The sequence below is a fragment of the Calonectris borealis genome, chromosome 1, assembly GCF_964195595.1.
Source record: "Calonectris borealis chromosome 1, bCalBor7.hap1.2, whole genome shotgun sequence".
In the NCBI taxonomy this organism is placed as follows: Eukaryota; Metazoa; Chordata; class Aves; order Procellariiformes; family Procellariidae; genus Calonectris; species Calonectris borealis.
This window is the reverse complement of record NC_134312.1, coordinates 142,249,377-142,274,586: the sequence shown is the minus strand read 5'-3', so window position 1 is coordinate 142,274,586 and position 25,210 is coordinate 142,249,377. Positions and strand designations below refer to the sequence as shown.

At 38.7% G+C, this 25,210-nt stretch overlaps 1 long non-coding RNA gene across 1 annotated transcript; it reads right to left on the bottom strand.

Moving 5' to 3' along the window:
- Positions 1-17,847: 17,847 nt before the first annotated feature.
- Positions 17,848-23,694, bottom strand: LOC142074802 (uncharacterized). Its single transcript, XR_012670720.1, has 2 exons — positions 23,327-23,694; positions 17,848-19,858 (listed from the first exon to the last, which is right to left on the bottom strand). It is a non-coding gene; the product is annotated as an uncharacterized LOC142074802 (long non-coding RNA).
- Positions 23,695-25,210: the final 1,516 nt, after the last annotated feature.

Here is a 25,210-nt window from a genome sequence, read left to right as displayed (position 1 = left end):
CTCCCAGAAGAGGACCTGGCCATGGTATCCACTCAGCCGAAGGCCATCGCCAGGACAAACGTGGCCACCCAGACGGAGCCCCTACGCAAACACACATCTGTCCAGGCCTCCGGCTGCAGGGAGTGCCTGAGGCTGTCACTTGTACAGGAGGGCAGCAGAGACGATGCCTGTGTGCGCTGCGACCAGATGGATGATCTACTCAGCCTGGTGGCAGAGCTGAAAGAGGAAGTGGAGAGGCTAAGGAGCATCAGGGAGTGCGAGAGGGAGATAGATTGGTGGAGCCGCACCCTGCCGTCCCTGAGGCAAGGGCAGCACACGGAGGCTCCACAAGAAGCAGAAGAACCCCTGCCCTCTTGCCACCAGGCAGAAGGAGGAGACCCAGGCGACGGAGGGGAATGGACACAGGTCCCTGCTCGGGGTGTCAGGCGAACCCCCGGCCGGCCTTCCTCGCCTCAACCTTCCCAGCTGCCCCTACACAACAGATATGGAGCTCTGGAACTTGAGGGCCAGACGAACGAGGACGAAGATGAAGGCCCATCCAGTGGGTTGCCCGAGGCGAGGCAGCCAGCCCCACAAATTACGACTGCCTCCGCTAAGAAAAAAAGGAGGGTAATTGTCATTGGTGATTCCCTTCTGAGGGGGACCGAGGGCCCAATTTGTCGGCCGGACCCATCCCACAGGGAAGTCTGCTGCCTCCCTGGGGCCCGGGTGAAGGACATTACTAGGAAGCTCCCTAGTCTCGTGCAGGCCTCCAATTACTACCCGCTACTGGTTATACAGGCTGGCAGTGAGGAGGTTGCAGGGAGAAGTCCCGAAGGGATCAAAAGGGACTTCAGGACGCTGGGGCGACTGGTGGGAGGATCGGGAGCACAGGTAGTGTATTCCTCGATCCCTTTAGTGGCGGGGCGGAACACCGAAAGGAACAGGAAAACTCATCGGATCAACACGTGGCTCAGGGGCTGGTGCCATTGGCAGAATTTTGGCTTCTTTGACCACGGGGAGGTTTACATGGCACCGGGCCTGCTGGCGACGGACGGAGTTCAGCTGTCTCGCAGGGGGAAAAGGATTCTCGCGTGTGAGTTGGCGGGGCTCATCAAGAGGGCTTTAAACTAGATTCGAAGGGGGAAGGGGATAAAACCAGGCTCTCTAGAGAAGAGCCTAGGGACCGCACGCCAATGTCGGGGGAGAAATCGGCAGCCCAGCTCAAGTGCACCTATACCAATGCACGCAGCATGGGCGGCAAACAGGAGGAGCTGGAAGCCATTGTGCAGCGGGGTAGCTATGACTTAGTCGCCATCACGGAAACATGGTGGGATGAGTCGCACGACTGGAGTGCTGCAATGGATGGCTATAAGCTCTTCAGAAGGGACAGGCGAGGAAGGAGAGGCGGTGGAGTAGCCCTGTATGTTAGGGAGTGCTTCGACTGTCTAGAGCTCGATGGTAGTGATGACGAGGTCGAGTGCTTGTGGGTAAGGATGAGGGGGAAGGCCAACAAGGCAAATATCCTGCTGGGAGTCTGTTATAGACCACCTAGTCAGGACGAGGAGGCAGATGAAATATTCTACCAGAGGCTGGCAGAAGTCTCCCAGTCGTTAGCCCTTGTTCTCGTGGGGGACGTCAACTTTCCGGATGTCTGCTGGAAATACCACACGGCAGAGAGGAAACAGTCGAGGAGGTTCCTGGAGTGTGTGGAGGATAACTTCCTGACGCAGCTGGTAAGCGAGCCCACCAGGGGAGATGCCTCGCTTGACCTGCTGTTCACGAACAGAGAAGGGCTGGTGGGAGATGTGGTGGTCGGAGGCCGGCTTGGGCTTAGCGACCATGAAATGGTAGAATTCTCGATACTTAGTGAAGTAAAGAGGGGGGCCAGCAAAACCGCTACCATGGACTTCCGGCGGGCGGACTTTGGCCTGCTCAGGACACTGGTCGAGAGGGTCCCTTGGGAGACGGTCCTGAAGGGCAAAGGGGTCCAGGAAGGCTGGACGTTCTTCAAGAAGGAAGTCTTAAAGGCGCAGGAGCGGGCTGTCCCCATGTGCCGCAAGAAGAACGGACGGGGAAGGCGACCAGCCTGGCTGAACGGGGAGCTCTGGCTGGGACTCAGGGAAAAAAGGAGAGTTTATCACTTGTGGAAAAAGGGGCAGGCAACTCAGGAAGAGTACAGGGATCGCGTTAGGTCGTGCAGAGAGGAAATTAGAAAGGCAAAAGCCCGGATAGAACTCAACCTGGCCACTGTCGTGAGAGACAACAACAAATGCTTTTATAAGTATGTTAATGACAAAAGGAGAGCCAAGGAGAATCTCCATCCTCTACTGGATGCGGGGGGGAACGTTGCCACCAAGGACGAGGAAAAGGCTGAGGTACTCAACGCCTTCTTTGCCTCAGTCTTTAGTAGTCAGAGTGGTTATCCTCAGGGTACTCAGCCTCCTGAGCTGGAAGACAAGGACGACGAGCAGGATAAACCCCCCATAATTCAAGAGGATGAAGTTAATGACCTGCTATGCCACCTGGACATTCACAAGTCTATGGGGCCGGATGGGATCCACCCGAGGGTACTGAGGGAGCTGGCGGAGGAGCTTGCTGAGCCGCTCTCCATCATTTACCAGCAGTCCTGGTTAACTGGGGAGGTCCCAGATGACTGGAGGCTCGCCAATGTGACTCCCATCTACAAGAAGGGCCGGAGGGAGGATCCGGGGAACTACAGACTGGTCAGCCTGACCTCGGTGTCGGGGAAGATCATGGAGCGGTTGGTTTTGAGGGTGCTCACGAGCCATGTGCGGGACAACCAGGGGATCAGGCCCAGCCAGCACGGGTTCATGGAAGGCAGGTCCTGCTTGACCAACCTGATCTCCTTCTATGACCAGGTGACCCGCCTCGTGGATGAGGGAAAGGCTGTGGATGTGGTCTACCTGGACTTCAGTAAGGCCTTTGACACTGTCTCCCACAGCATTCTCCTAGAGAAGCTGGCGGCTCACGGCCTAGACAGGTACACTCTTTGCTGGGTAAAAAACTGGCTGGACGGCCGAGCCCAGAGAGTTGTGGTCAACGGAGTTAAATCCAGTTGGCGGCCGGTCACGAGCGGTGTTCCCCAGGGCTCAGTTTTGGGGCCGGTCTTGTTCAATATCTTTATCAACGATCTGGACGAGGGGATCGAGTGCTCCCTCAGTAAGTTTGCAGACGACACCAAGCTGGGCGGGAGTGTTGATCTGCTTGAGGGTAGGAAGGCTCTGCAGAGGGACCTGGACAGGCTGGATCGATGGGCCGAGGCCAACTGTATGAGGTTCAACAAGACCAAGTGCCGGGTCCTGCACTTCGGCCACAACAACCCCAGGCAACGCTACAGGCTTGGGGAAGAGTGGCTGGAAAGCTACCCAGAGGAAAAGGACCTGGGGGTGCTGATTGACAGCCAGCTGAACATGAGCCGGCAGTGTGCCCAGGTGGCCAAGAAGGCCAATGGCATCCTGGCCTGTATCAGAAATAGTGTGGCCAGCAGGAGCAGGGAGGTGATCGTGCCCCTGTACTCGGCACTGGTGAGGCCGCACCTCGAATCCTGTGTTCAGTTTTGGGCCCCTCATTACAAGAAGGACATGGAGGTGCTGGAGCGTGTCCAGAGGAGGGCAACGAAGCTGGTGAAGGGCCTGGAGCACAAGCCTTATGAGGAGCGGCTGAGGGAACTGGGGTTGTTTAGCCTGGAGAAGAGGAGGCTGAGGGGAGACCTCATCGCGCTCTACAACTACCTGAAAGGAGGTTGTAGCGAGGTGGGTGTTGGTCTCTTCTGCCAAGTAACTAGCGATAGGACAAGAGGAAATGGCCTCAAGTTGCACCAAGGGAGGTTTAGATTGAACATTAGGAGAAATTTCTTTACTGAAAGAGTGGTCAGGCCTTGGAACAGGCTGCCAGGGAAGTGGTGGAGTCACCATCCCTGGAGGTATTTAAAAGACGTGTAGATGAGGCCCTTAGGAACATGGTGTAGAGGGCATGGTGGTGTTGGGTTGACGGTTGGACTTGATGATCTTAGAGGTCTTTTCCAACCTTAATGATTCTATGATTCTATGATTCTATGATTCTATCTTAGATCACTTATTTGTTTCATGATAAAAGGTTTCAGCAAGTTTTCTAAGATCCTGTCTGGAACCGTTCTATGTGTGTAGAAACATAAAAAATAAAAATAAAAATTCTTAAAGACATAAATGTCAGATTAGTATGGCATGCCTGAAAAAGTAGAGAAATATGGACAGTCTGCACAGAACTGTTATTTGAATGTTTGATGAAGCCTCAGCCATATATAGTTATGGAAAAGTTCACTGTTTCAAATTACACCAGTATGTTAAGCAGTATTTTAAAATAAAAAGTTAAACCTCATGCATCTAAGACTGTTTCTCAGTCCATTACATTATGGCAGCCATGTTTAACAGTCTTATATCACCGTAATTGTATGAGGACAAGAGAAGGAAGAGATAACTGAAATGACTCATCATCAGGTTGAATAAAAACTTTAAAGGAATACTTTTTTTTCCATTTGTGCCAGAGGTTACTTCCAACCTCCCTATGCCTGATTCTCATTTATATTATTTTTTACAGAGCTCAGAGAGATCACAATATGTGAGATCAGAATTGGGAACAGTCTCTTTTATATATCAATTAAGGAAGTTTAAGAAACTGTTGTAATGCTACACAGTCTGGATTTTAAGTCTTTATACCTTACTTTAGTCTCAGAATCGTACGAAGTATTTCATTCCATCTTCCTTTGTATCTGTTCCCAGAAGAATTAAAAATCAAGTGTGATCTCTGCCTCTCTTGTAATCCTTATTTCTGTGTAGAAATACAGCACGTTTCCAGTACTCTAGTTGCATATTTTAACAAAAAGTTTCAGTTAAAAGACAGGCTGTTCAAGACAACTTTACGTTAAATTTTTGTGAAGTATCAACAACTTTTTTTTTATAAATTAGTGGGAATCTAAATAGCACTTTTAAACTCAATACATATATAAATTAATTAGGGGTTGAATTTTATTGAAAGCTAATCACACCTTGCCAAGCTGTTCTAAGAAGTGATTTGAAACCAACTAGTTGTTTATTAACGGCCAACACCTATGATGTTTTCCCTGTTCAGATAAGTGAAGGATATGATATGGTAACTGATACCATATTTCCTAAGAAAAGGAAGAAAGTGCTGAACCCTTCCCTGACTTGCCAGAGCCCTCTACTTAACAAGAGAAATGAAAAGAACATTTTTGCTATCTAAACAGATTAGGTTGGTACCAGAAGCTATTTATGTTCAATTATGCTGCCTGATTTATTTAGTGAGTGGGCAGATTTTGGTAATTTGTTTAATAACATAGTAGAACAATGTTTATTTCATGACATAATTAAAAAGGTTGGATTGTAATATAATAAACTACTCAGCGCATGCCAGTAATGACATTACACAATTAAGGATTTCTGCATATTTTTGTGTATTCAGCTACATCAGTGTTGGAAAGAGGTCCAGATTAAAAATATGGGCACTTGAAGAAAACTGGAATATGAACTTTCAGTATGTCAGATAATCCTATCCATGTGTGGGGTTTTGCCTGAAGATAAGTTCTAAGTAGTTCAAGGAGATCACACCTCAAGATAGTTTTCACAAATAAAGATAAACTCTAGGTATTTAACATGGTAGAGAAACGTACTGAATATACAAATTAACTGCTTATTAATTTTTAATGAATTTCCTGAATGTTTTATTTTTATAAGGAAACTTTTGCAACAATACTCATTCATGCATATTCTATGGGGCTCAGATTTCTCACATGAAACGCATACCCTTTAATAGTCTACGGTCTGGTTTCTTATGTTTTCCTTAAAGTCTTGGTAGAATGACTTGCTCCAAGATCTGATCAGTGCTAGTCTTACAGGGGATGTTCACCATCAGGTCTAGTATTCTCCATTATATACCACATATATATGACCTATATCTTGTGATTCAGTATGCGAGTTCTTATACGGCATTAAAAGCTTACTACAGTAAGTGTATCCTAAGAACGACTAGGATATATGTAAATATATGTCTATACACATATACATATATAATAGAATAATTTATCAATAAGCTTATGTTCTAGTTTTTCTTTTTCTGCAAACACTTAAGTCTCTGTTCATTGAAAGCTGCTCCTGAAGGCTGGAACAGGCAACTTAGAAAACTGGAAGAATAACTATTATCTCTTTGTTGTCATTTTAGTGGTGTATTTTATTTTCATCTGTTGTATGTTTCTTTTCTTTCTTTTTTTTTTATGCACAGAAGACAAGGCGGGAGGGGGGAGTAGTGTTTCCTTGGTTTTGATATTCTTCGAAAGTGCTTCACTTTACATTAGTAATACCTCTAGCTCTCTTCAGCAAAGTTACAGTTTCTATTTCTGTTCAATTCAGTCCCACATATCATTGCAGACCAGCCTAGAGACACCAGTTATGAAGCCTAATGATAGGATGTTTATGAGCTTTTTCTTTTTTAACTTTTTCGAAAATTTTCATGGAAATGCATTACTTGTATTTTAGCTTTTTGCTCAACTGGGTATGGTTATCTTTCCTTTGTTTGCTAAAGGACAATACTACATTTTTATGATATTAAAGCAATATTGTTATCTGGGAGCGTACCTAGAAAGGTATAGTTAGAAAATCTTTCTTAAACCTCGCTTTTTTTTGAGGCCAAGTATTAAAAGAAAGACAGCAGTTAAATCTTAGAGCCATTTCTATGTTTTCTTACTTTCAAGGTTGATAGAAGTTACTCTTAAAAAAAAAAAAAAAAAAAAAAAAAAAAGAAGGAAAATGCCTCTGTACAGCATTTCCCTGATTACTTTTGCACTATGTAGGAGAAAAAAGGACCCCAGGGTCATGGAAGGGAAGTAGAAAAAATATATTAACAGAAATCCATCAATCAAACATCCAGATAGAGTGGAACACACAACCTGCTTATCTTTTAGATATACACTAACTATACTCACACTTTAGGCATCGTTTGTTAGAAATATGATTTAAATTCAGATTTTTTCAGCCATTTATATAGGTAGTAATATACAATCTTACTATTCAAGATAATGTCTTCATAATTTCCATTTTAAAAAAAATAAAGAAAAAAGAAAACCCATATTTTTCTTTGCTTTAAAGTTATTCAGTTCTGGGCTATGACATCTATTTTATGCACCAAAAAGATAATACTACCAGTAATAGTTGGATCCTGAAGGAGGCTAAAAATAAACTTTTGAAGACACGTGCACCATATATTTTTCAGATTATTTTTGTGCAGATTTAGCTTTCCCTCCTTCTTCTCTCCCTTAATAACTTAACACAAATTCATAGCAGAGATTTAAATTTACTTTTCTGAATAGAAACACTGAAGTTCCAAATATGGATGTAATCCATCTGTGAAAAACTGGCTTCATACCTATAACGGTTGTCATTAGTATTTTTAATTTTTTTTTAAATCTCCTGGAGTCTGGAATAGACTCATTCATTCACACAAGTGAAAGATTCAGCTGTTTCACTTTAGCAGTCTTGCTATGAGATTTTTTTACAGATGACTGAGGCAGAAAATTTTACATGTTCCAGTGCATGAGCAGCTGTGAAGCACACATGGTTTTGATGGAATTTCATTTTTACTGAGTACCTTGAAAACTTACAACACACAGGTAAGGCTGACTTCTAGCCCATACAAATTTAAAGCGTAAAGTAGTCATTAAACATAGTGTTATGAATTTGTTTCTGAATAGAATCATAGAATCATAGAATGGTTTGGTTTGGAAGGGACCTCCAAAGACCATCTAGTCCAACCCCCGAATAGCTACAAATTAGATCTGAACTGAACATTGATCTTGAAAATTTTGTCTAAATTCCCCTAAGTCTGAATTCAAATAAATGTACTTGTTTATTATTATAATTCATATTTAAGGTATATTCCCAGAAACTGATAGGTTAATGCATCTCCCTCTCCCACATGACTATTCATAAGATTGAAGTTTAGTGTTTGTGAAAAGACATAACATTGCAGGTCACAGATGCCGTTTTGAGGAGTCATAGACCTTCCTCTCACATATTTCCCTGGTTGAAATATTCACCATTTTAATGCATTAATATACTGATAGGAAACTTGAATGGAAGAGGTTGAGGTACTCAATGCCTTCAAGCTTTATTTACCACAGTTGGTTAAACACCCTAATTCACTAAGAATTATGAGATGAGCAATTCCGTTTATTCAATGCATTCAATAGTCATTTAAAAGTAAACATAGAGACTTTTTGAGTAATTATAAAAGAAACTATAAAGCAATATGGAATCTCCAGAACAGATGAAAATGTAAGCCTATCTAATTGGGTAAGCTACAGATTCCCTACAAATATTACTTCATAATTCTATCAGGGGTGGCACAAAAGGATGAAAAAAAGAATAATCTTTTCCTAAAGAGGTAATGAATGGTTTGGGATTTCAGCACCTGAACTAGCCAAACACTGATGAATGAAAGAGATATTTTTTACATCAAAAAGAAGAAAGAAAAGTGAACTGAAGTGACCTGAAAGATGCAGGGTGGAGTCTCTTAAAAACAAGAATAACAAGTGTGAAGAAAGAGACAGATGATGAGTTTAATTTCAAGCTGTCAGTATCTGTTATTTAACCAATTGCTATGAAATACCTGTAGGATATAGAGATCACAGAATGATTTGAGTTGGAAGGGACCTTCAAAGATCAGCTAGTCCAACCCCCCACCATGGGCAGAGACATCTTTCACTAGATCAGGCTGCTCAAAATGCTGTCCAGCCTGACCTTGAACAATTCCAGGGATGGGGCATCCACACCTTCTGTGGGCAACCTGTTCCAGTGTCTCACCACCCTCATCGTAAAAATTTCTTCCTTATGTCCAATCTAAACCTTCCCACTTTCAGTTTAAATCCGTTGCCCCTTGTCCTGTAACTACAGGCCCTGGTAAAAAAGTGTCTTTCCATCTTTCTTATAAGGACCCTTTAAGTATTGAAAGGCAGCAATAAGGTCTTCCTTGAGCCTTCTCTTCTCCAGGCTGAACAACTCCAACTCTCTCAGCCTTTTTTCATAACAGAGGTGTTCCAGCCTTCTGACCATTTTTGTGGTCCTCCTCTGGACCCTCTCTAACAGGTCCATGTCTTTCTTGTACTGGGAACCCCAGAGCTGGATGCAGTACTCCAGGTGGGGTCTCACGAGGGTGGAGCAGAGGGGGAGAGTCACCTCCCTCGACCTGCTGGCCACACTTCTTTTTGTACAGCCCAGGATGTGATTGGCTTTCTGAGCTACAAGCACACATGGCTGGATCATATCCAATTTTTCATGCACCAGTATCCTCAAGTCCTTCTCCACAGGGCTGCTATCAATTCACTCATTCCTCAGTCTGTACTGATACTGGGATTGCCCCGACCCAGGTGCAGGACCTTGACCTTGTTGAACTTCATGAGGTTTGCATGGGCCCACTCCTTAAGCCTTTCAAGCTCCCTCTGGATGGCATCCCTTCCCTCAAGCATATCAACTGCCCCACTAAACTTGGTGTCATCTTCAAACTTGCTGAGGGTGCACTCAATCCCACTGTCATTGATGAAGATATTAAATAGTATCAATCCCAGTATGGTCCCTTGAGGGACACCATTCTTTACTGGTTTTCACTTGGACACTGAGCCGTTGACTGTAACTCTTTGGACGCGATCATCTAGCCATTTCCTTATCCATTTAACAGTCCATCTGTCAAACCCACATCTCTCCAATTTAGCGGCAAGAATGTGGGGGACCATATCAAAGCCCTTACAGAAGTCCGGGTAGATCACATCTGTAGCTGTTCCTTTGTCCACTGATGCAGTAACTCCATCATAGAAGACCAATAGATTAGTCAGGCATATCTTCAATTTATGTAAGGTACAGCTGAAGAAAAAAGAAAGAAAGAAGAAGGAATGAGTCTGGGCATCAAAACTTCTACAGAATATTTTTCAGAAATAAAGTCCAATTGAACTCAGTGAATTTTTCATGTAAAAAAGGCTGCAGGTTTAGGTCTTTTGCTTAATCATGTTTCCAATTTCAGTATTAAATTATACATTATTAAACATTAACAGTAATGATTTGCACTTATATTTAATAAATGAAACATATTAACAAAGTGTCTGTTATAGTGTAACAGAATAGTACATTCACATATTATAATACTTTGTTAAAAGACATGTATGCTTGCAAAGTTTTGGAGTTGAAATATGCATAGTACTCCATAATTTTAATTCTCAATATTAGCTGGTAATTATAAGTCCGCACATAAAACCTGTGCATGCATAAAAGTTTCCACATGAATGCGGGTAACTCAATAGAACCTGTAGGATGAACAGAAATTAGGAAAATAAATACTATTTGGAAAGATTTGAAAACAATTCTATTTAAAAATACGTATGCTCATGATGCAATATATTCATGAGTATTTCAAAACATGCCGTCATAAATCAAAACATGCCATCACACTATGTAAGGAAAATTAAGGTATCCATAAAAAAATCCTTATTTGTTCAAAATGGATAACAGATTTTTATCTTTTCAACACGAATACGTGATATGAGATTATTCATTTATTTTTCAGATCAGACAACTGGGAAAAAAACCAGAGTAATTTGCTTTTCAATCTCTCCCCTGACCCCAATAAGTAGATAAATAAATTTCTTTCCAAACCACCACTCCTCATTCCCCCCTCATTTTCTTTATTTATTTTTAATTATTTAATTTAGTAGTTAAAATCAAGCTATTATTCACACAGCTTTACTCTTTTTTCCTGAAGTATGTCTTCATTTTCTAGACTACATTGCCTCTTTTACTAAATGGTTGGATATGACAACTGCGCTGGGCTTCAGCTGTTATTTTGGAGCAAATAGTGAAAGTTCCTGAAAGCTATTTTACTGTTATAGAAAACTCTGTACAAGTCTTTTCAGATACAACATATGACCAAAAAAAAAAAAAAAAAAGTTGAGAAAACCACACATTTTGTTTCAGCTCCAATCCTCTTTTCAATATTTCTTTGGGAAATTTGGTATGCTTCAGTTTCACTTCTGATCCGAATGAAAAAACTTCAAAATCTTGAAGTCTCTTGTAAAATATATTCCATTTTTTACTTAGTTTTAATTAGTGTTTTTGAAAGCAAAACTAGTTCATTGTCATCTATAAATATCTGGATTTAAATTACTTACATTAAAAAGGAACTTTTTAGCAAAGCTCAGAATAAATATGGGTAAAATAAGAATATTTATTTGTTTAAGCTATCCATTCTTTTTCTTCTGTCCATTTCTTTACTTTGGTTTCACACTTCACAGCTTCCAGTGCTATGGTGCGCATATTCAGTAAGTGGAAGTTTCATTTATTAAAAAAAAATCTTGACTTACTCATTTAATACCATTCATCCTATGCACTAGATGAGGCAGGGAGCATGTGAATAAAGCAAATGATCATGTAGTTTTTTACCTGCCTAGTAGCACACATGACCAAAGCACGAACAATATTCTTTCTGTTATGGCTTGATAACAAAAGTAAGCAAATTACATAATTATTATTTGTATTAAAAAACTTTACTTCACCGGCTCAATTCCTGAACTTCTAAAGCAGTCTTTTATTTTTTGTCCCCTGTGAATCTGTCCTTTGAAAGGTCTGCACTACACATTAAAACAATGCTTATATTAGACATGAGGAGGATCTCTGTGCAGCCAAAACTGGCAAAGACAGAGATGTAGTAGATCTTTCTGAGAAATCACTGGCAGAACTGATAGTTTTCCTCCTTGAGATTCATTTTTTTGATCCCTGTGTTACAGAATATTTCAGTTGGAATTTGAGTCTTTGAAATGCTTGTCAGTAGAAAAAGTCAATGTTGCTCGATTCCTTGTGTGGGCCACTCTCTCTGTATCCGGAAGGTCTTTTAATAATAATATTTGACATCAACACATAGCTTTCCATTAACTGATGGAAAGATGACCATAAAATGCAGAACATGACAATGATATCAGTGACTTCCCATTAAAGTTGAAGGACCGTAGGTTCTAAGAGTAGAAATGATTAATTTAACATGTATGCAGTGAGAAAGCCATAGTTTCCTGGAAATGTTCAAGGACCTTGGGCCAGAGCTCTATCCATAGGTCACATCTCTTTTCCTGCTCTTTGGTGGGAAGACCTGTTTTTGTCTGGAGTTTGACCTATCTAAAATGTTGATGTGAGATGCTATGCGCACAGCCTGGGAGCAGCTGTAGGGGTTCTGGCTCACTGCCAAAACTAAAACCCAACAACTTGTATTACACAAACCACAGTCATGAAATGACAGTTTCTGACAGTTTGTAACTCCACAAAACTTAAATGGATTTTCATGAAATAGAAGTCGTCACTTTTCCCTTAAAAATTTCCAGTTTGAAGTCCTGGTGTCATACTTGATGTCAATACTCATTGAGAGGAAAAAGAACAAGAAAGCCGCTTCATGTTTCTCTATATTGGTGTTAGGTAACTTTAATATAGAGGTTGTCATACTTACAAGACTGTAACATTTCATGTAACAAACTGGCATGAAGAACTGAAAAGGCTATAATAGGTAGATAAAACTATCCCAGTAAATTTTCAGATGAGTGCCCATCATTTTTGCAACACAATTTGCAAGTGTAATTTATCCGTGATTGCTTATCTGTGTAGAGGCATCACTATCTGATTGAAGGTACAAATTCATTTCAGCCAGAGCAAAGTTGGAGGATTTATTTTGCACAGACAGGTCTTTTTTCCTAAGATACTTGTGACTCTTTTCAGAATAGGAGGTAATGCAAACTTGACAGCATACTCTGGCTGGGAAATCCAGGGGCACTGTACCTACTACCTGCATTCATAACTTACACTTATGAGATCCTATAATCAGCTGCAAAGAGTTAGACTGTAAGTATGAAAATCTTTAATATAGGATTGATTCTCTTAATTCCTTCATCAGTTTTAAATTGATCATTTTTCCAGTCTTATATTTCATTTACAGAATTGTATATTGAATCAGAACTGACAATATGAGATAACATTATCCCAGCCTCTCTATCTATCTTCTCATTACAATGATCCAAATAGCAGTGCTATTCTTTTCCGTTTCTAGACCAAAAAACTACCAGGTATGAAGTACTCTGACTGTATGAACACATTCCCATAACATATACTCAAATCACTTGCCTAACTGCATAGAAAGTCTAAAACCAGTTCCTGTTACCTTAGCAACTAAATGGGAATTCATTGAAAACTTTAATGACTCCTTTGGAAATGACCCCTAAGTAACTATCTGATGAACAGATATCCTTTCATATCAAAATATAATGGTTTATATTTTAATGTTCTTAGAAGCAAATATCAGAGCTTTAATAACTGCCATTCTACCTGTTCTGCCCTATATCCAAAATGATTTTGAACAGGATCAAGTAGATAAGTTTTTATTTAATTTATGCTTTTATTTGGATACTCTCACCAACTTGCCAATAAACACGTGAAACACTCTGTAGCACGTTTCTGGTGCTTTACACTCAGGCTGGCTGCTATTTTCCGATGTACTGGCAAGTGGCCTGCTTTTCTGCTAGAACGAAGGCTAAACCAATCATTGTTGATAGTTCTCCCAGTACCTGGGAGCTTTTTTATTGTTTTATTAATTATGAAAATATCATTTATTAGTCTGTGTCAAAATAGAAATAAATAGCATATTATTTTGCATATGCTTCAGATGCAATACCTACAGAAAAATATAATCATATTTGTGTTAGGAAAGAATTAACTCTGATCCTCCTGAAAGTCATTAAATTCAGCAGCTAAAATACTAATTATTTTCCTGAAACGGAGGACTGATTGTTACATAGCTTGTGTAAAATACAAAATGTTCTGAATATACTTTCTATGGAATTCATGAAAGACTAGCTGGCATTCTATTTATGTAAGGGAATTAATAAAAACAACTTCTGAAAGTTTGGCTTACACAAACATTTCTTTATTAAGGTGTATTTAATTAACAAATCTTGTTTGCAAATAGATTTTTTTACTGTTTTAATTTTGAATAAATTAAGTTACTGTCATTCACTGTTATAAAATCTATTTACTATTACCTTATCTGAAGGATCACAGTCTTGCCACACTGAGCACCAAATAAAAGATATTTCCCTATCCAAAATGCTTGCAAATCTAATATCCTGTTCCATAATAAGCTACTAAGAATTGACTTTGCACGGCTCTGGGATCTCAGCAAAGTTACCAGAGATTTACCTCAGTGGATGGCATGACTTAAGTTGCCCAGCTGTAGGATCTGGCTATAATATGAAGGAGTACATGTTATCATAAAATCTAAATGTAGCCTTTCTATTAAAGGCAAGGAAAAGGGTGTTATTGTTCTCGTTTTCTTTAACAGCCCATGTTTATAGTACTCACTTAAGATATGGGAAGCTTCAGTTTTCTTTTCAGTCTGACAAGGTTCAAACTTCCAGCTTCTGACTCCCAAATGAATGACTAACCATTAAGCAACAGGTCAAACTGCTTGTGTTGTAACATACAGGCAACATTAATTCATATTGCTGTTGTGCGCACAGGAGATCTGATGGTTCATTTTGCTCACTCTGACCTTTTCAAAAGAGCTTTATATAGCAAATTTGGCTGAAAAATCTCCTAAGACAGAATTCCTCACAAGCCAAAAAAACAGTTTTAGAAAATACTGTTTGGTAAGACTTGGGTAAACGTCTAGTTAGTATCTGGATGTGTATAAGAATATGCTAATAATCAGGAATACATTTATAGAAGCAAAGAGAAAGCTTATTTAAGAGTTTAATACATATCACTAGTGAGACATTTGGATTGTACTATGATGGGCACAGAGTCCACTGAAGGGCCAAAATGCTTGGCAAGAAAAAGGGGATATTTTTAATGATCTGTAGTTGTATCAAGTATGAAAAAAGTATGGAGGACTGGACTTGAAATTTCGTTGATGAAAAGTTAAGAAGCATGTCTGAAGAGCTAAACAGCAAAGAACGTTGCTACCTGCACACAGCCTAGAGATAAGTGACAAGTAATTAAAAAATTATTTCTGTCCTTTTGTTTTTATGTTACAATAAACACATGAAGCAGTAGAAATAATGTGCATAGATATATTAGCATATGTACGTTGTTGGATTTTCTCTTTTTGTAAAAAGTATGGATCTAATTGCTAAAGCACTAGTGTCCTGCTTTTGATATAAAGCTGTAATTGTGGGGAAAACCCTGTATTAAATTTAAGAAGATGCTAGTGCCAGAGTATGTTTTTGTACAAAATTGTTAGTGACAGTGTGTGTTTTTGTATGAGATTGCTTTCTGGGAGAAACAAAACCTTGAAAATTAGATAAAGGTTTGGAGAATTATAAATAGTTTCAACAAATAGAGCAGTTAAGAGTGCAAGATTAAAGTAATCGATCACAAGGGTGTTTTGGATTTAAGGTAGTATTCAGCAGCATATTTGGAATCTAATAGGCAGAAAGGTGGACAAAATTATAAATGTTATAAAATTGCATAAAAATATTTACTGTTTTGATCACTGTGCATTAAATAGAATTGAAGGGTACTAAAAGAAGTAGGGATTTAGGATTACATACACAGGCTAAGGAATTTGTGGGGGTTTTTATACTTTTAGAAGTGAAAACTTTACAAATACTGATGTATGACAGCTCATATTTTACTGTACTAAGAACAATCATGTCTTCACATTATTTGTTAAAATAAGCGTAGAACCTCTAATTTTGTTTAAGATGAGTGAAAAATATTCCTTTCTCTGAGTTTTAAGCTCTCTGAAGACCTGTCTGACCAACCAGCCTCCGACAGACAAAACCAGATCCCCGCAGTGCTTCTGTCTCACCATCTCTCCCCACTCCAACTCTACCACCCTCCTGCCCTGCCTTCTGCCTGCCCTGGTTGTTTGGCAAGCAAATGAGGCTGGAGTAGGAACTGAAGTGTAAATTCAGCTCTGAGCTTTCTGATAGCTGAATTGCTCCTTCCATCTGAACAGGTAGAACCCGCAAGTTGATAAAACTATACTAAAATTGGAAGTCTTTCTTCATACTGAAATCTCACCTACACAGATTTCATACCCTGAAATCCAGCATACAAGTTATAAAAGGAAAATGAAGCGATAATACACAGATGGCATTTTTTCATTCCTGTAGCATTTTGGCTATTTTCTGAACATTAGAAGCCTGCCAGACACCCGTAAAATATGTAATTTAGTCACAAAATAACAGTTTTATCAAATTTTACAACTGAATATGAGATGTTCCCTCTTTCTCCCTGCCTAGACCTGAAAGTTCTGGATGAAGGCATTTATTGATTGAAATTGATTCATGACCTATCTCTGGCAAAGAGTTAACTAAATAAATATTTCTAAAGCAGTGGTTTTCTTGAAAGACAAAAAGATTTTTTACATTATCCAAACTGATCCTTTATTACTTTCTGTTTTCCTGACCATTTTTACTCTATGAAGATACTTTGCTTCTCACCCCTTTGTCTATGTTAGTTACATCCTGCATGAAACCTAATTAAAATATGTCAATTGATTCTACTTTAGTTACTTTTCGTTGAAATATTTAAAAATTCCTAAAAGATCAGTATTATTTTTGAGTAAACTATAGTCTTCTGGTCTTCTTCCTATGGAATATGTTTCTTTTTATGTCATTCCAGCCGCTTCCAAATTCCCATATATTGTATACTTACTGAAATTTTCTGCAATCGCTGCTCTTACAAATAGGAAAGCTATGGTGGATTTACATAAACATTTGTAATGATAACAAAAATCAGAAGTCATTGCTATATTAAATCATAATGTCATACACATCTTTTTAAAATAAGACTTAAGCACCTTTAAAGTTAACAATCTTAAAAGCAGCTGAGAGACTTTAAATCAGAACTTCTTTTATATATGTCTGATTTTTTTAGGGAAAGGAAACTTTAATTTGCAAAGTATTTTAAGACTTCAGCATTTGTATTATGTTATAAATGGCAACACAAAGAAAGATACTGAAATGAAAAAATGTTTAACTAATCATTTTAAATCATTCAAAATATTATGCTTGAATTATTTTTCTATTACATCATATGCGGTTTGAACTACAGTTCATTGAACTATAGTGAAACAGAAAAAATCACAAGAACTAGTCACTATAAATTTAAACAGTTCATCTGCCAAAATACTGACAGCTAAGCAGTGTCAAAGCCTTTTTCTACATTTTCTATCAAACTAAACTAGTGCAAAATTAACCTAATTCAATAAGCTTTTAGTAATTGAACCTCATCAATGTCAGGTAATATCAGGCAAATGGTTCAGCTAAAGTATGTCCTATTTATGTCTTTTAAATTCAACCACAAAATAAGAAAAAAAAGATGAACACACACTAAAAAAAAAGTAGCATTTTTAATGACCCTTACTAACATATATCTTTTATAGAGCTAAAACCCTATAAGCTCTAAGCCTCTGTCTTTTGGCATCTGGTTGCTTTGTTGTGTAAAGCAAATTTCGTTTGTATTTTGTTTGTTACCATTCCATTACTTCCCAAAGTGGCTTCTGTATTGACTGCACTAAATCATGCTACACAAATGCCAAGCGGATCTTACATTAACTCCTTTCACATCAGATCTCTTCTATTTCCCTTTACTGTTCTTTTACTTCTTCCTTGTATTTCTTTTTTCTTTGAATGAGTCCCATTCTTTTTCATGCCTACATGCATCTTGCCAAGATATAGTCAGAGTGTTTAGCAGTACAGACTGATCAATGTGAACCTAACACCCAAAGATAGGAAAAAACAGTGCATCAAGAAAAGACTTGGTCGCAACATAATGAAAACACAGCATTTCTATCATTTAATTCCATTACATTTTTAGGATTTGTTCTGAAGACAGTGATCGTAATTTTTTGACAGAAGATAAAATCATAAAATCATAGAATCACAGGTTGAAAAAGACCCTTAAGATCATCGAGTCCAACTACTTCTCCCAGTCTTCCTGTTCTTCCTCCTGTTTCTTTTCTGACTCCATTTCCCTCTTTTTCTCCTCCTCTTCCTCTTTTTCTTCCAACTTTGATTTCTTCTATTCTTTTGCTAAACAATTCCTCCTGAGTTTGTTAATCTTTGTTCTTTTTCTTATCTTTCACCTTCCTATGTTCTTCCCCCTATTCCTCTTTTCCTGTCTCCTTCTCATCCTTTTAATTTATATATACTATTATTAATTTCTTAGAAGAAAAAAATGTTTCATTTAAAAATACAAAGTCAAAAACAATGTAACAAGTGACCTCTTTCACATAAATTATACATGATTAGAAAAGCATATGATCCTAAGTATCCCCAAAATCTTATTAGGTTGATGTCAGAACCATAAAATATCTGGATTCATTCCACTTTATTTTAAGAACTAAATGAGTCTTTTACGTCCCCAGACTTCAAAAGAGACAATATTCCATTGTTACATGTTTTGTAGACATTGATCTTCTTACATTTTATACAGCACAACTGATTTGGAAAAACCTCAGTTGGTCTACATAGCTCCTTAATGTTACTTTAGCAGGGATACAATGTTAAATGGCAAAAAAGGAAAAGAAAAAAAAGAAGAAAGAAAACATGATAAAAGAAAAGAGAAAAGAAAAAATAAACGGGGAAAAATAAATAAAAGAAAAAAGAAAAAAAAAGAAAAGAGGGAAAAGCTAAGGCTTTTCTATTGGAAAAGGCAGGCCATAGAAACGTTCTTGATAAGAAGTTTCTGGGTTTCCTTGTGCAGTTGAAAGTTTTGTTCTATTGAAACATATTTTACTGGTTTCTGGTTTTGGCTGGGATAATTTTCTTCATAGAAGGTCATATGGGGCTATGTTTTGGATTTGTGACAAAAACAATGTTGATAACAAAGGGATGTTTTAGTTATTGCTGAGCAGTGCTTACACAGAGTCAAGGCCTTTTCTGTTTCTGATACCACCTCACCAGCGAGTAGGCTGGGGGTGCACAAGAAGTTGGGAGGGGACACAGCTGACCCCAACTGACCAAAGGGATATTCCATACCATATGATGGGGTGAGGATATAAAGTCAGGGGAAGAAGAAGGAAGGGGGGGACATTCGGAGTGATGGTGTTTTGTCATCCCAAGCAACCATTATGCAGGTTGGAGTCCTGCTTTCCTGGGGATTGTTGAACACCCACCTGCTGATGGGAAGTAGAGATTGAATTCCTTATTTTGCTTTGCTTGTGCATGCAGCTTTTGCTTTACCTATTAAACTGTCTTTATCTCAATCCATGAGTTTTCTCACTTTTACCCTTCTGATTCTCTCCCCTATCCCACCGGGGGGGGGGGGGGGAGGGGGGGTTGAGCAAGCAGCTGTGTGGTGCTTAGTTGCCTATTGGGGGTTAAACCATGACACGTATCAACAGCAATACTTTTTTCCATAGCTACATTTGTATTTCAATATTTATATCCAAGAAAATAATTTCTTATTTTATGCATATACTTGTAAAATCATTTCCATAGAGATACGGAAAGGAAGGAGAAATGTTTTACAGGTAGCTTTACACAGGATTAATTTCTGGTTTTATTTTTTTGTGTTTTAACTATTACTAGCATCCTTGGCAGTACAAGAGACAATGTGCACAAAAAGAAACATGGGAGGTTCTGTTTGAAAATAAGGAAACACTTTTTTACAGTGATGCTGACAGGTTGCCCAGAGAGGCTGTGGAGTTTCCATCCTCGGAAGAATTCAAAAGCCACCTGGAAATGGACCCACGCAGTCTGCTCTACGTGGCCCTGCTTGAGCAGTAAGGTTTGACACGATGACCTCCAGAGGTCCCTTCCAACCTCAACCATTCTGTGGTTCTGTGAAATCAGTGAGAACAGAAAATTGTAAGCCAAAACTTTCCCTTTGAGAGAAGCATCACAGTGAAACGATTTTCTTTTGTTTACTGACTCTGTAAGAAGATAAGACTGCAAAGGATGTTCTGGATCATTGGGTTTGAGTCCCTGTCTGCTGTAGCCAAATACATCATACAGCAATATCCATAAATACATCAATTCTCAATATAAGCCCCTCTATATCTTTACAAGTTGCTTTAGTATCTTGCTATCTAAAGGGTCAAAAATATTAATCTGATTTTCAGCCAAGACAATACATTAAAGCCCATTACTTATTTGTAAATTGGGGCTGTTCAACTTCTCTCCACGGGAAATTTTCTCCATTCTGTACACACAAGGCTTAGCTATAGCAGTCTGCTTAGCTGCATATCTGGATTTGCATAGAAACTGTGGGAGATACTTGGGCAGTTGTAAGTGTAATAAAAAGCTTTCAGACTCATTGCTGGATGGCCCAGTGGCAAGCTGCCAGCAGATTTCCAGTAAGAAAGCTGTGGCTTAAGTAGTTTTCCTTCCTCCTTAATGATTAACTCTCAATGAATTTATAGAAACAATGTTACACTAATATGGTTTGGCAAAGTTGAAACACGCCTCCTCTGTTTTTACCCATCTAGTCAATATCTATCACAAACAATTAAGTTCAACAGAGAAAGATATGCAGAAACACCCTGCCCATGCACATTTAGTAGGGCAGTATCTAGGAATATCTGTCTCATGTGCCTCATGGCTGTCTACACTAGCAACCTTTCCTCTGTGGGACTGACATCAGCAGGCGATGTAAAACTCCCGGTCCAAACCCCCTTTCTCCAGGGAACATTTTTCTTTAAGTTAGAGCAAAACAGGCAAACAAATGGAATGCAGACACAGGAATTTGGAGGTATTTTTGTTAGTGTGTATGTACACTCAGGAGTAAATCAATTTACCTGGAGCAGTACTATTTTTAATAAACCTCATAATGGTTGGCATCTTAGAAATTCAGGAACTGTGGAATGTGCTGTTCGATGATAAATGGACAGAGAGACATCCTCTGAAGTGAGCAGTCCCGGTGGCCCATATACCGTTTGCTTTCTTAGGGCCAGATGGAGAGAAATGGTAATGTAATGACCTTCTCCCTATAGATTCAAACACCTGCAATCCAGCAGGCAATGTGGCTAATGTACTGCTGGCTATATAATTACTGAACAGGTGTCTACCAGGCAAAAGATGCAGCAGGAACAAGCTTCCAGGGCAGCTGCATTGTGAACATTTCGGTTTGCTCACTACTAGGCTACAGAAAATGCTGGGGGTTTTTATACATACAAATATATATGTATGTATATGCTTTTATATATATGTATGTATGGGTTTATATATATATATATGTATCTTTCAGTTTTCAGTTTTGTAATCGGAAGTGGTGCAGAGAGGGAAAAAGACACATGGAAAGAAAGAAATGAAGAAGTCAAAATACAGGTCATAACCTACCCAATCCAAAATACAACGGAATAAAGTCTGGCTATTAAAATAATATAAAACAGATAGTGAGCTCCCACCCTGCTTTTAACAAAACCAGGGATTATGCTTATTTTGAATGTGGTCCTTTGTTCTGGTTTTTTCTTTTTTTTTTTAACTTCACTGCCTGCCTAATATTCTTCCCCTGTGTTATTTTCTACAGACATTTCATTCTGATTTTTTGTTGTTGTTGTTGTTGTGGTTGTCATCAGTTTTTATGTAAAAACTACCTTGGAAACCTGAAATGATATTACTTTTAAGACAACTTTCTTACAGTACTGCATACTTATGGGGTTGTTGTTTTAACTGTATAAAGATATTTTAGTTCAGCGTAGTATAACCCCTTCGTATGTAGGAATGTGCTTTACTGGCAATATGCACTGTGAAAAGAGCAAGAACTGATGAAATCAAAGCAGTACCACTTAGGAATACATACAAATACTGGGGAACATCCTGGTTTTTTCATTAAAAAAAAATTCTGTATTTCATTACACTTCCTTTTACCACAAGTCACTCATCTCCTGAAACACAGATTTAGGACAGTAAATTTCGATCTCTTTAGATTTGTTGACTCCCTGAAAGTTACCCTTTATAGTTGTGAAACTCCCACGTAACAAATGGAAACTTCCCCCAAAGTTATATGCTTCTCTTATTTACATTTCACAGATTGCTCAGAAGTTGCCGGACCACATATTTACGTATAGTGAAGAAAATGTGCCACACATCATCTGTGACTCAGAATGAACAAGGCTTCTTAGCAACACATAATCTCAAAAGTAATTAGTGGACAGAATGGCTATGCAATGACAAAAATTTCCATGCTAGCAGACCCTCAGAGCATGCTCAGTCACCTGGTCTTTTGCATATCTTTTAGGGCACGGGGAGGACATTGAACACATAGCTACCACTATGGTTTATTTCTCCTAGGAGGGCAATTTTGAATCTTCATCAGGTATGACTCCAGAGTTCATTACGAGACTGTAGCAAATCTTCACATTTCTCTCCAGAGTTCAGGAAACTCAATGCTGTGACTTGTTACTTTAATACTCAACTGTTGTTGTATCACTGTTCCCTTTGTGCTTCCCTTGCATTTATTTTATTTGCATTCATTAATTATTACTATAATTACTCTTATGTACCTATATAGACCCTCATTTGGCTCTCAAAAAAAAAAAAAAAGTATTCCATGTTCTCCAAAAATCTAACAGGGCATTCTCTTTGTGAACCTAACAAAGTAATTTTAGTAAAGTTATTATCCTCATTGGTATTTTATTCTACCTAACACAAAAAAATACTAAAAATGCTCTTACAAACTTATGAACAGCCAGTGATAGGCATTGTCCTGTTATGTGTCTTAAGTAATGCAGAATGGACCTATCAAAGAATATGCTGTTAGAACAGGAATAGAAACAGTATAACTTATGTGTGCTATTTACTTATATGGTCCACATATTTTCCTCACATGGACTTTATATCTCCCTTTTGAAATCAAACAAAGTCTACAGGTCCTTACAAGCAGTTGTTCTTCTTCTGCCATGTTAAGCTTTTTTTTCAGCTTTCTCTGTGAACCAAAACAAAAATTTTCGGATGGAAAAGCTAAGATTAAGGTTTTAAATCCATATATGCAGCACACTATCATTCGAAGAGTAGGTTTTGAGCTGAGTTTTCTATCTTCAAAACTTCTCTCATTTTGTTGAGTTAAAGTCTGTTCAGTATTCCAAACACTGTACCCTACACTTCATAAGCCCTCTTTGTCCCGATCCAACATCGAGGGAGGTTTCGATGTGATCCCAAGAGCGAGATTAAGACACAAATGAGATCAAATACCACATGTCTTAAACAACTTCTATTATCAAAAGTAAAAGTTAGTAGTGACAGGATAGATTAGAATAAAGATAGAAATCAAGCAAGCATTCGGGATAGAGTTGCAAGAATAGTCACCACCATGGATCCGCAACGTCTCAGAGTCCAAGTCTTTGAGCGTTTCGGTAGTGAGCGGTCACTCCGGGGTGCGCGATGGGCAATCTCTCTGGGGTCGGCGGTGGTCGATCGCCACGGGAGTCGTCTTGTCAGTCCCATTTATTCCTGTTCGAGGGCTGCAGTTTCCATGGCAACGGTACGTTGCCACATTCCTAGACAACACGGAGTCTTGCTCAGAGCACAGCCCCTGCAAACCAGAGGCTTCAGTGGCCTTGCAGCTGCTCTTATCTTTGAGGCAGATATTTTATAGTTCTTCGGTAAGCAGACAAATGTTTTATAGTTCAGTTTCTCCCACTTTGCAGCGGCTCTTCTTAGATAAGCAATCCTTGAGACAAATGCCAAGACTCACTGACAAATGTTTCAGTTCCTTCCACTCTTAAAAACACATACACAAAAAAATTAACTCCAAGCTATTGTGTTTTCAAGAACCCACAGAAAGAGAACCCTAATAAAGGCAAGAAATGTGACCTTGATGAACAGTAGTAGCTCTGAAGGCACACTTATAAAATTAATTCCATATGAATTAACCAAAGGATATCATTATAGAATTTTTATTATCTTCATCAGGATTTTTTTGAAATTATTCTGTTACATACACACTGATGGAAAATAGTAGTTTCCCCAAAATACTCTTTTTGTGGGAACATATTAGTTTGAGCATAATTTTAATTGGTGAAAGAATTCCGGCAATTTTTCAGCAAAAGCAGTAGCCTAGTGCTTAAAAAATTCACGTCAAATCCAGAATTGAATACCTTCCTCAGTCAGAAGCAATACCTGAACTTAGCCTTCCTGCTTGTAGTGAGACCTATTTCTTTTTTGAGGAGGAAGTGATGAACTTTCAGTCCTTCCCATTGGAACTGCTCTACTTCATATAAATAGTCTTTGGGAGAAGGGGAACAAAAGGTGTCTCTACAGGTCAAAGATTCTGACACAAATCTGACAGAAATAGTCTCACTTTGAAGTCCCTCATTGCAATCAGAAGAACTTGACGCTGTCATCCCATCTGAGTAACATCACCAGTGTGCTACTAGTTATGGCCAGCAAGGTATTTTCTTGTTCTCTTTAAAAACGGAACAGCACAGCTATTTCAAAGGTTCCAGAAGAGCTTGAAATTATTTATACTATAACTCTGTTTGATGGTAAGGGAAAATAATTTCCCATCTTCACCTCTTACCCTCTTGCCACTATCATCTTCTTTTTCTTGTTTAAATATTTTTAAAATATTTAATATTTAAATCTAATACCTTGTCAATTGCTTCTGAAATCAATAACTGTACTTTCCAACTGATAAAATTACATTTTTATATATAAATATATTTTCTTTCAAAACATATATTTATAGAAGCCAGTAACTTTTTGTCAAAGTCAATACGTTTTCATTTACATCAGTACATTTATTTCTCAACTCCAGCTTTTTCCAGTCAGAAGTATTTGCCCATCCAATGCATATTTCCACACAACATATATCCATTCAAGCTAACACAATACAGCAGCATCTGCTAATTTGCTATGAATAAATATAATGTACTTCTGTGGAATTGAATGCGTATTCTTGAAAACAACGTATCTGAAGCCATCACACTTTGCATTAAATCAGTATGGCGTAACTGCAACCAAGATTTGTCATTTATTTTTCAGCTTCTGCTAAATGCATGCTCCTCTACATATTGGATAGACAGTGTTTTGCTGGGCAAAACTTAGATCTACTTGAATATATATTCAGGTATTTTCCAAGTGGAACTAAAATGTTTCCAGTAGTGATAGGAAAAACAGTTCTCCTAACCCAAGCAATTTTGCTTTTCTTATGACTGAGAGGTGAAGGGCAAAAGATTTCAAAGACCAGCCCCT